Raw genomic sequence first — 11,536 nt, 5'->3', positions numbered from 1 at the left:
TGACAATGTGCTAGTCTCCACAATACATAGACTAGTGCTAAATCTCCAGCTATGGGAGCACGAACAAATAAATCACCACTACAGGGCAAGAAAGGCTCCACTATTGAAAGACTCATAAGACATGCGGTAGGCAAATAAATATTTGTGTTGGTTATTTAGATTGGCTTGTGACCATACGCGGCAGTGGATTGAGGTCCAAAAAACCTCTTGCCTTCGAAATACCCACCATTGACGAGGCCCATAGCACCATGCATCGGGCTCTAATAAGCTCAAGAAACTCCCCACATCATGAATTACAACATGGACTGCAAGTGTATGTTGTGCCTCCCGTACGCAAGTCGATGGTGTTGCCAAGGTTGTTTATCTTGTATGCATATAGCAAAGGACTGTAGAAGCCAAAATATACACAAACTCTCCATCCTATAATGACAAGGGTATCCATAAAATTTACTACTCAAAATTAAAGTGATTTTCAAACTTAGAAGTCAATAGTGTTACCTTATGAAGCCAAAAATTAGGACGACACGAGATCGAGCTACTTTGTTGTCACCTGTGAAGCAGTAAGCATACATCCATCAGCTAAACAATACTACACAAGAATTAATAGCCTTGCTAGAGAAGAACTCATTTACGTACTAATCATGAACTTTAGCTAAAATCTTTGCAAGCTCCAATTGAGTGGAAAGGTAAATCTGTTGGTGTTTTGTGTCGTCCTCCTTGCAAATTCATAAAAGACATTTCTCCATTGCATGCCTTGATGCCTCTAGCTCTCTCAATGTTGTATTGTGTTTTTCTTTCACATCATGAAGTGTGTCACATAACTTGGTCATGCCCTCACCCACGGTGCGATTCACAGATATTAAGAGAGATCGCTTTGACTGCTTTGCTTTGCTACCACTGACTCCCTTTAACTATGTGGTCCATGGAGCTTACAGGGTCTTGGAATGTACTGACACTCACCCCGGAATTTGTCCCCACTTCCTGTTCAAGTTCATTCAAGATGTCTTCATTTCCCTTTGGTTGCCCATCTCTATTCAAATCCTTCACCAAGCTAGTGCATATGGGGGTCTTACACCACATGACATCTAGGATATCGAAGAAGGACCATGTGCTTGGACTTGCTCCAATGGAAAACGATTTCAACTTCTCCTTTTTGTACATCTTGTTGAGGGTATCAATTTGATTTTTTGCATTCTCTGTGTTGTATGTGGTATCCATCTTAGCATTGAGATTCATAATCATGGCTTCCTAGTCCTTGAAGAAAAAGTTGCCCTTGTTGATGTGATTCCATTGCTTGTCGTATATCCTTATCAGAGCACAGGTAGTGTCATCATCCCATGTGACTGACACTTGCCTAGGCCGCTTGCTTGCCTTTCGAGACACATTGCCACTTGGTTGGTCATGGCAATTGCTACTTGGTTGCTCATTGTGATAACCACTTGATTGTTCTATCCCTATTGTCATGTCCACATCTTGTAATTCCATCATGACCTTAACAACCTTATTAGGTTGTGGAGGAGGAGGAGTTGTGCTTCCTCCATTAGAAATAAAGTCCATGGCATGGGGAAGACCAAATTTCTTGGCTAGGCTAACTTAACCTCTTGGGACAAAGGGACAAACTCCTCACATTCATTGTCCGATGGAAAGCATGTGTTGCCTTAAGTGGGCCATGGGGCCCACATGGGCAATGTCCCATACATAGGAACATGCCTAGCAATGGTTTCTCCGCTAGGAGGATCCTGATGCCAATCTAGCAACAATGAGTATTTTGACACCATAGTGTGGAAATAAGTGCTCAGCAAGCAACGTGGACGAGTGCATTGAACAAATAAAACAAATAAAATGTTCTACAAAAACACTAGGGAATTGTTGAGAAATCAAAGTATTGTCTACCCGAAACAATTCTTGGTGAGGCACTTGCACACGACATACATCATTCAGGATGGCGTTCTCTCAAAGAGGGGTTGCAGGCCTATGTGAGCGCTCGTGACTGGTAACATCTATGAAATGTCAACGATCGAGTTAAACATCAAAACCTTAATACTTGTGTATACACAATAGCAATCTTAAGAATATCTTGCAATTAGTAATAATCTGTTGCAATGAGTAATACAAGCATCCACAATAGCTATCTTACCAATGTGTTGCGATTAGTATTAGTAGCATACAACACAGAAAAGGACCTTGATATGCATAAACGGTTTTTTGGGAAAAAAATAAAACCCTATTAACTATATTATAGAAGGAAGGTCATCTTAACAACGTTGCGCTATTGGAGAAGCAAAGATGCACGAAAGGCCGCCACTAGTCAGTGCCCTGATTCTCTGTAGGCGGGTGAGGTAGGTTGCACTTGAGGGTCGGCTTGCAAAGATATTGCGGACCCAATTCTCCAAAGAATCAGCACGACAGGCTCCCACATACATTAGGGCCAAAAACGACTCAAAAAGGGTTGTGTAAGGAATTGGTTAAATTACTAATTAGCAGAGCCGTTTGTGGTAAAAAAGGCTCCAAATTTGTCCGTTTTGGTCATTTAAAGCATATCTATGCAATCTAAAGCGTATCTCTAAATATTCTAAATATCTAGGTACATATCTCTAAATATTCAAAAAGATATCGTTTTCTTTACATTCCTTTGTGGCTCCCCTAGAAATTTGTTTTCATTTACTTCACTTGGCGGCAAATAGTTGTTTCCACTTTTGAATCTCTCTTTTTTCTCTCACCTTTCGTGAGCTTTATCTCTTCTTCTCTGATGCACCTTGTTCTGCTGCTACGTTATTTCTATTATACTTTCTGCTCCTTCATTACTTACAATGACTAATACATCTTCCATTAGTGATAACCGCAAGTTTCACTTGAACATTAAGCTAAACAAGGAATATGCTACTATGCGGAGTGTCTATCAAAGACCAGTTACAACTACAAATGAAGCACAACAACTTCGCAACGAGGGAAAGAAACACATTGATATATGGACAGATGCGAGCTTGTATCCACCGGATCCTAGCACTGGAAGGTATCCATCTTTTCACACACCTCATGATTTGATGAGATTTGTTGGTGATGGGGTTGATGGCTTACTAGGATACAGTTCTAGGTTATCTCATTTACACATTGATCATACACATTACATTCAATATCTCAAAACTGTTTTGCTTCAAATGCAACAAGAATTTTAGAACTTGAAAACCAAATATCATCTCTAAAACAAGAAAATCACCAGCTTTGGGCTTAAAAAAAAACTCCAATAGGATTAAGAGCACAAGTAAAACGAATGAGAGATGTAGTAAACTTAACAGAAGGTTTTGGACAAAGAAAAAAAAAATTAAAGATTACTAAAGAACATGTGACTAGTCTTTTAGGACTTGATATGTCCTATGTTCAAGAAAGGGTGAGATTTTTGAATGAGGTAATGAACAAAAGTGATATTCTTAAACTTTTGAAACTTCCTGAGAATCAAACTCAGAAGAAATTGGTATTTCAAATTTTATTGAAAGATATGGGTTTACTGGTCCAACCTTCTCAAATGCGAGAAGTTTGTGACACAGTGGGGGTGAGTAGAAGGGGTTACAGGGCCATCTCTAAAACCTGGTTTCAGGTTTTAAAGTATTACAAGATTAAAGCTTTTGGGTTGCCTAGGCCTCACAATGTTGGGAAAGTTAGGACTCTATCCCGAACATTTTGGAGAGTACTATTATATAGAAGGAACGATGCCATATAAAAAACATTAAAAAAAAATCTTCTTTTGAGTATAATGTTTTTAATAACATTTGGATGAGTATAAAAAATGTTCAACTTGCTATGGTGAGATACTATAATATGCCAGAAGTAGATTGTGGAGGAAAACTTGTATTTGTTGTGAAATTGGATGAAGCTCAAATTCAAAAATGTCAAAAAATGGAAAGAGTATCCATATTCCTTATGAATAGAGCATTGGACTATAGCCAGGGTAAGCTTGATTCCCCATACCACAAAACTCAATCAGAAATGGAGCTTTGGTGGATCGGAGCAACTCAAATACCTGTAGAAAATCACGATACATTGAAATGGCTGTTTTTGCAGACCGATATCCCTTCTGTTATATAGGACCAAAATGCAGGGGAAAAACCCTGTGTAGATGGCATGGGTGACTTTTTTGTAGAATGGCACTTGAGTGCCGACCTAAAAGCATTAAAGTGCATGTTTGGTGTATGTGGAGGTGCCAATACCAAGTATCCATGTCTATATTGCATGGCAAGCACTGGAACAAAAGGATGGCTTGCAGAACACGATGTTGGAAAAGCACCATCGAGGAATAGTGTTAACGTCATCGACTACCCATCGTCTTCTATGATTTGGGATTCAATTCTAACAATAGATTTGAAAAATGTACATATATGCACAATGCATGCAGATATTAGAATCTTGGACAAATTGCTTCGACTCCATCTTGACTATGCATATTCTATTAAGCCAACTAAACTTGCAGACAAGTGCATAGAAAAATGTGAGGCTTTGCTCTCTTAAATGGGTTTTCATGGTGGTCAAGTGCATCTAAAAAAATATCCCACTCTTTCAAAAGGAACTGGTGATGTTTTGCAAGATGTTTCAATGGGTGGAGCAAAAGCCAAAAGATTTTTGAGTAACCATGACAACAAACAAGTTGATGCTATGTGAAACTGCTGGAAGGATCTTTGTGTTCTAACAATCAATGTCAAAAGTAGACCAGATGTAGCCAACAAACGCATGGAAGTGTGGAAGAAGCTCGACAATTTTTTGAAAGTTTTGAGACAACAAGTTAGCTCTGCTACTTATGCAGATGACTTTAAAAAGACAATAAAGCTTTTAATAACTGCTATTACAGATGCTTGGGGAGCAAAAGACATCACATATTACTTGGTGAGTATTCAATTACTTTCTAAAGTCTGGATAGTATTTTACTTTGCATCCTATTGAGTTCAACTAACTTTTTTTTTTATTTTTAGCATATTCTGTACCTGCATGGACCATATTTTGCAAAACAAGGACCCCTTGCAACATGGAATACTCAGGGAATGGAATAATCTCACTATCAAGCGAGGACTTCTTTTTTCAAATGTACGAGAAAGGGAGGGGGACAAAGAAGGAGCAATGCACTAAAGGAATTATTCAATTGGTTCTATAGGAGGCAATTACAACGGATGAGATCAAACAACCATGCTGCTCAACCACAGATGGAGATTATTGCTTCACTTTGAAACTTTGTACTGAATCTTTCTAAAGAGATCCAAATTCAAAAAAGATATTTTGGTGCAAAAAAATGTCAAATTTACATCAGTTTTTGATTTTTTTTATATCTCTAGGCATGTCACCCCTATATCTCAAAAACTTTCTTCTTTCATAGCCCCCAAGAAGGTTGACATTTGTCTCCTCAGCTGCTGCTGCATAGCTAGAGTAGCAAAGAAAGTATCCTGTTCTTGAGGCATTGAATCCTGCAGCATATCCAAATATTCGAAGTGCTGCTGCTCTCTCAAGTAGCATGATCTTCTTTGCATTGATTTGAAGGGGAGTGTACCCTAAAAACCGTGACAATATCTTCAGTGCAAACATTGGCAACTCAGGATCTTCAGAATATTGCATGTGAAAAGCACAGAAGGTGGCACTATCCAATGTAGGCATGTAGTGCATGAGAGAGGAGGCATCCCTTCTTGAAGAGCCCTCTATTGCTTTCCCTCTCGAGCCTTTAGCTCTCCCAAGAAAATTGTCTTTGTCAAGGAGTTCAATCTCCAAAACAAGACAATGAGTAATTAAAACAAACTTGAAAAAAAAGAAAGATTTCAGAAGGGAGATCACCTTTTGCAACTCATCTTCGGCAATGACTTTTTCTTGAAGGAGATTGCATGATCCGGTCATCTCTCTTATGTCAACTTCCTTTCCAATTTTTTTCATCTTTAAGTCTCTGCCAAAAGATTGGATGCCAAGCTCAACAAGCCTCTTCTCAAAATCCTCATCTTTGAGGGAAGTTTTTTCCTCTTCCACTCTTCTCATGCATAGAGCAAGTGCATCAGGAGCAGGCAAAAAATCTTTATTGGATGTCTGAAGATCAAGTGCCAAAAACTCCTCTTTTGACTCTTTTTCTGTGTCAATAAAATCTTTGGCCACCTCAGAAGCTTCAGAAATGGTTGCAATACAGTAATCCTCCCTCATATTAAGCAGGCACTGGATATGATGGAGAGGGATATACTCTTTCCCATTGATATAGAAGTAGGGAAGGTTTGGAATAGTAAGGGAAGCTTCAGAAACCTCTACCTCATCTGTTGGCTCATCAATGACAGTACTAGCTCTAAATTGAGCCACATCAAAATTTGCACTCTCCTGCTCCTCAGCTGCAACATCAACTTCCTCCTCTTCTAGAATTTCACTTTTCTCAAGCTGCAAAACTGTGGAAACATTTTTATTTGTTGCTTCATCTGTATCTTTCACTTCATCAGCTTTGCCTTGCATGTCAACTTTAAGGAACAAAAAGAAAAGAAAGGCAACTTCTTTTGGAACAAGGTTGCAAGGCTTTAAATGTAATTGACAAGAAATGGTAGGTGGACAAACAAAGAAAGTCTTCTTAGAAAATCTTCCAAACCTCCTTATTACTTTGCTTTTCTCAATTGAGTTGGTAGTAAATTCGGTTAGATGGCAGTAAGTCTTGCCATCTAAAACCAAACACTTGCCTTCAATGCCTCTTCAAAATCTTTGAATTCTTCTGACAAGAAGTCCTTCAAATGGTCTAACAAAACTGCAAGATCAAACACAGGGTTGAATATTTCATATGCTTTGGTGTACACCTCCATGTCACCACCATCCATCACAGCAACCAATAGTTTCTCACTTGGAATCTCCTCCAAAATCTTCTCCCGGCCTTCATTCATGGTAGAGGAAAAGTCGACAGCTGAAGCTACTAGATACAAGGTGAAGCTACTAGATACAGGGTGAAGCTACTAGAAACAAGGTCGAGAAATACACCCAAAGCGATATATAGAGCGATAAGGGGGAGGGTTAGACGATGAGCAAAGCGCTCGGCACTGGGTCTCAGAACCTCACTAGCACGAAGCGATAGGGGTGGGTTCCAATATTTGCAACTTGCTCGGATCGCGTCGTGTCAGAGCTGCCAACGAAAAACCCGAACCACACGATAGAGGCGTCACCCGGCACTTGCAAATGGGTACCAACATGTCATGCGGGATGAGGGCACACCAAAGCAACCAACTAGAATCCCAAACAACGCGATAGAGGCTGGACCCGGTTTGTGCAAATGCGTATCGATGCGTCGTGCGGGACGAGGGGACTAGCAGACGGATACTAGTAATACCTCGCATCGTGTGGGACAAGCAAACGTGTAACACTAATAAAATTCGAGACCAAAATTTATATAGGGTGCAAAATATGACCGTTATTGACATGTGTCAGCCATGCAGACGTGCCACGTGGCCTGCTTACAACAGTCGTTGTACGGACGGTCAGATGTATATAAAGCTCTCTCACGTGCTCATTCTTTACTTTCCCCCATACCTCACATTCGCGTCGTGTCATCCTCAACTACCCGCACTTCCATCGACCCATCCGCACTTTCTACATTCTTTCTTCCACCGACATGTGCTACCAATCCTCGCCCAATATGATGCGGTAGAAGCTACTCCTAGACATTGGGTTGCCAAGCTATCGCGCCATGCGTTTTTCCACTTCACATTGCTAAGATCAGCTGCTTTATGAACGACACGACCCGGATGTGTTCTAGCATGTGGGTGGACCTACTATCGCGTCATGCAGGTCTTTTGTCTTGATTTATTGAAAAAGTCAAAGCATCACATACGACGCGATACGGGCATGTTCCAAAGTCTGGGTGAGCCCTTTATCGCGTCGTGCAGGTCTTCTTGTTTCATTTATTGAAAAGATCCAAAGCTCATATATGACGTAATAAGGGCACGTTCTAGGGTGTGGGTGAGCCCTCTATCACGTCGTGCAGGTCTTCTTGCTTGATTTCTTTGAAAGGTCAAGAGCTCACATACGACGCGATAAGGACATACTCCAGAGCGTGGGTCACCCTTCTATCGCGTCGTGTTGGTGTCTCTCCCCAATATCATTTGCTTCACATACAGCGCGATAGGTACATCTTGGAGGTTGTGGGTGACCCATCTATTGCGTGGTGCGGTGTTTTGTGACCCAAATGGCGAGGACTAAGCAGACTGCAATGAAGGTCTACCAAGCCCCAAATGATCCAAAAATAGATGATTTAGAGAAAGATCCAGCAGAGAAAGCACCGCCTCCACTACCTCGTCAGAGGCCCACCGCTAGAAAAAGATTGAATTATCAAGTGAAATCTTTAAGAGAAATAAGAAAAGCACAAAAGTCTACTTGTCTACTGATTCCAAAGCTCTCTTTCATGAGAGTTGTCAAAGAGATATCAAATAGACTTGTAAGCATGATGAATATCAAAACTTTTGTCTCAGTAAGGTGGCAATCTCAAGCTGTGATGTGCCTTCAGGAAGCTGCTGAGGATTTTCTCATAGACTTTATGAATGATAGCTACATTACAACTGCATTTGCTCACAGGGTCACACTTATGAGCAAAGATTTTGTGCTTGTGTCAAGGCTAAGGTACAAGTTTGATAAGGCTCTTGAGCTCATTCCTAGTGAGGATCTTAGAGCCTTCCAAATTTTAAACATCCCCCCTTCCAGGCAGCAGAAAGATTCTGGGGTTGTCATTGAGGATGTTACACATGAGTATGAGACAAGAAAGGCCCAGGATATCAAAGCAGGAAAGGAGGTTGAGAGGGAGCAAGACATGATATCAGAGGATGCTATCCTTAAAGAGCAAGTAAAAATTTTAAGAGCATCCAACTCTCTTCTTTATGAAAAAGTCACAGGCCAAATGGTGGTGGATATCTCCTTGTTTGGAGATATTGAGGCGTATTTGGACATATTCCCTCAAGACACAAGTATGCTTGTAAATCCCAACATTGAGCTTGGTGACACTGTGCTCTTTATCTGTCTCAGGTATGTGTTGCTCCTTTGCTAATTATTAGTGCATGTGCAAGGCGTCTAGGCACAAGGGGCTCATTGGGGCTCGTGTTTTCTTTTTCAGGTGTCTTATGAGGGATCTTCCAGAGGCTCTAGCTATGAAAATTTCCATACTTGACCCTCTAGTGACACTGTGCCTTTTTTAACAAGCAAGGAACCCTTTCAAGTTTTTTTGAAGATTTTAACATGCCGACCTGCAATTACATATTATACCCCTATGCTGAAGGGTAAATCTTAACTCCTTACATGTTATTTTTAACATTTTGTGGTATTCTTAGCTAATTGTTTTTTTTTTTTTTGTAGAGGACATTGGAGTCTTATTATCTTCAATCTTTTGGAGAAAGATATTATATTTATGATTTCATTGTCAAGTATCCATGGGAGAAGTAAACTGTAAGTATGAAGCATAATCTATGCTTGATGGCCCATTGTTTTCTATTAGTAGCTTTTTGATTCAATGTCTTCTTGCAGTGATGCCAAACTTATTGTTGGTTACCTGAGTACCACAAATAAGGATTACAATATAGAAGCTTTCAAGTACTACAATCAAAAAGTGCATTTACAGACAGACTCAACATCTTATGGATGGAGGGTGCTTGCCAATGCATGGAGATATCTTGAGTCAAGGTGCCGGATGACTACACTCACTGTAAGTGTGTGGCTTATGTATTTATTTTGATGTTTTATGTATGTATGTACTCATGTCCTTTAATTCCTTTTTCTATTTTTTTCAGTTGCATGACTATCCAGAGTCTTGGGTCACGTGGGTGAGAGAGAAGGCTGTTTCTATGGTTTTGGAAAGATCAATAAATCCAAATGATCCAGAATCTCCTTTGCCACCAAAGAAAGGTAGAGCCACCAAAGGTTTGGATGCAAAGAAAATGGATTAGAAGAAGAAAAGTCCTGCAAAGAAGATCCATACAAAGAAAAAGGATCACAAGAAGAGTCCTACAAAGAGCCATGCCAAGAAGTGTCCTACCAAGGGGAAGAGTCCCACCAAGAAGAAGAGCCCTGCAAAAAAAGAGCAGATACAAAGGGCCATCCATTCCACTCACCATTGAAATTCAAGGTTCAAAACCATCGTACACTTAAGAACAATAAGGGGGAGGCACCTAGCTCACCTTTCAAGCTACCATTCATGTTGCCAAAGAAGGTTGCCAAGTCACCCAAGCCAGCTAGTCCTGAGGAGCCCAAGCACCAACCCGTGCCAAGTCCTGAGGAGCCCAAAGCACCAACCCCTGCCAAGTCACCGTGCCAAGCCCTGAGGAGCCCAAGTCACCACCACCACCCACTCCTGAACTTTCACCCCCTTCTGAACACAAAAGAAAAAGGGTCTCTGAGGATGCAGAATCCTCTCAGGCAAAAAGAAAAGTGGAGTTTCATGATTGATTACTCCACAAAAGCTATGTACACTTTTGTTCATTTTGTCCATATGAACATATATATATATATATACCCTTTGGTGATTCATAATTTTGTACTTCAAATACTTAATATCAACTATCGATTCTTAAATGTGTATCATGGTTTCATGTAAGTTAAAAACAACATAAGTAACGTTCACAATAAGGTAGAGAAAAGATAAATATATTTGCAAAATGATTACAATATTGAACTTGTTTTTTCAAGTCCTTGCAAGTGTCTCAAATACAACTCTTTTTGGGGGAAGGCATGTGATGCAAGAGGTTGAATTCTCCATCCTTGTGCTCACCACAATTTCATCCACTTTGAACCTATACTCGGGAGATGTTTCATCAAGAAACTCAAGAGATTCTCTAACATCATTTAGTCTCCAATTTGTTGTTACTATCAGGCTTCTATACTCGGTGTGTGGATGAACTGTGACCTTTAGTTCAAACTCTGGACAATTTTCCTCAGAGTCGAGAGGAACCCAACTACCTAATTTGCTTCTCCATCTCCTATAGTCGTAGCCCAGAACTAATGATTGACGACATAGTTGATATGAGATAGACATAGAATTTGGGCTTACTCTACAACTAATATTGTCACCAATATGGAAAGTTTCTTTGGTGCTCCATCCGTCTCCAAGAACATTATCCAGTTTAGTCATAGAAAGTCTTCTATTAAGCCACATCGTCTTTGTCCTCTGCAAGTCCATTTTTTTGAAACATGCCACAAAGACATGTATAGGCAAGAACCATTGAACTTTAATCCTTCTTGATATCCTGCCCGGAGACATAGCTTTAAGGATGTCTTCTTTGATCTTGGATTTGAAGCTTGATATAGTACATGCATCAAGAGCTTCCCAGTCAAGTGAACTTATGGTGGGAAAGGGTAACTGATGTAGTTCTCCATATGCACCTCATCATGATGGAACTTTGTATTCTGCAAAATAGACAAACAAATCCATGTTTTATAAAAGGAAGGTGGCTTGTCAGCATACATAGCATCTGCAATCCCTTTATGCATTGCTTTGAACGTCCCACTTAGACTCTCCACAGGCTGCCATTCCACAGCTGTTGAAGGAAATATATCTGGAGTGGAATCAAAA

At 40.2% G+C, this 11,536-nt stretch overlaps 1 pseudogene; it reads right to left on the bottom strand.

The window, feature by feature from the left end:
• Positions 1-635: 635 nt before the first annotated feature.
• Positions 636-1,778, bottom strand: LOC147440551 (uncharacterized; annotated as a pseudogene).
• Between the last annotated feature and the right edge of the window lie 9,758 nt (positions 1,779-11,536).

This window comes from Adiantum capillus-veneris, chromosome 15, assembly GCF_014529385.1.
Source record: "Adiantum capillus-veneris isolate H3 chromosome 15, ASM1452938v2, whole genome shotgun sequence".
Lineage (NCBI taxonomy): Eukaryota > Viridiplantae > Streptophyta > Polypodiopsida > Polypodiales > Pteridaceae > Adiantum > Adiantum capillus-veneris.
This window is presented reverse-complemented; position numbering and strand designations above follow the sequence as displayed.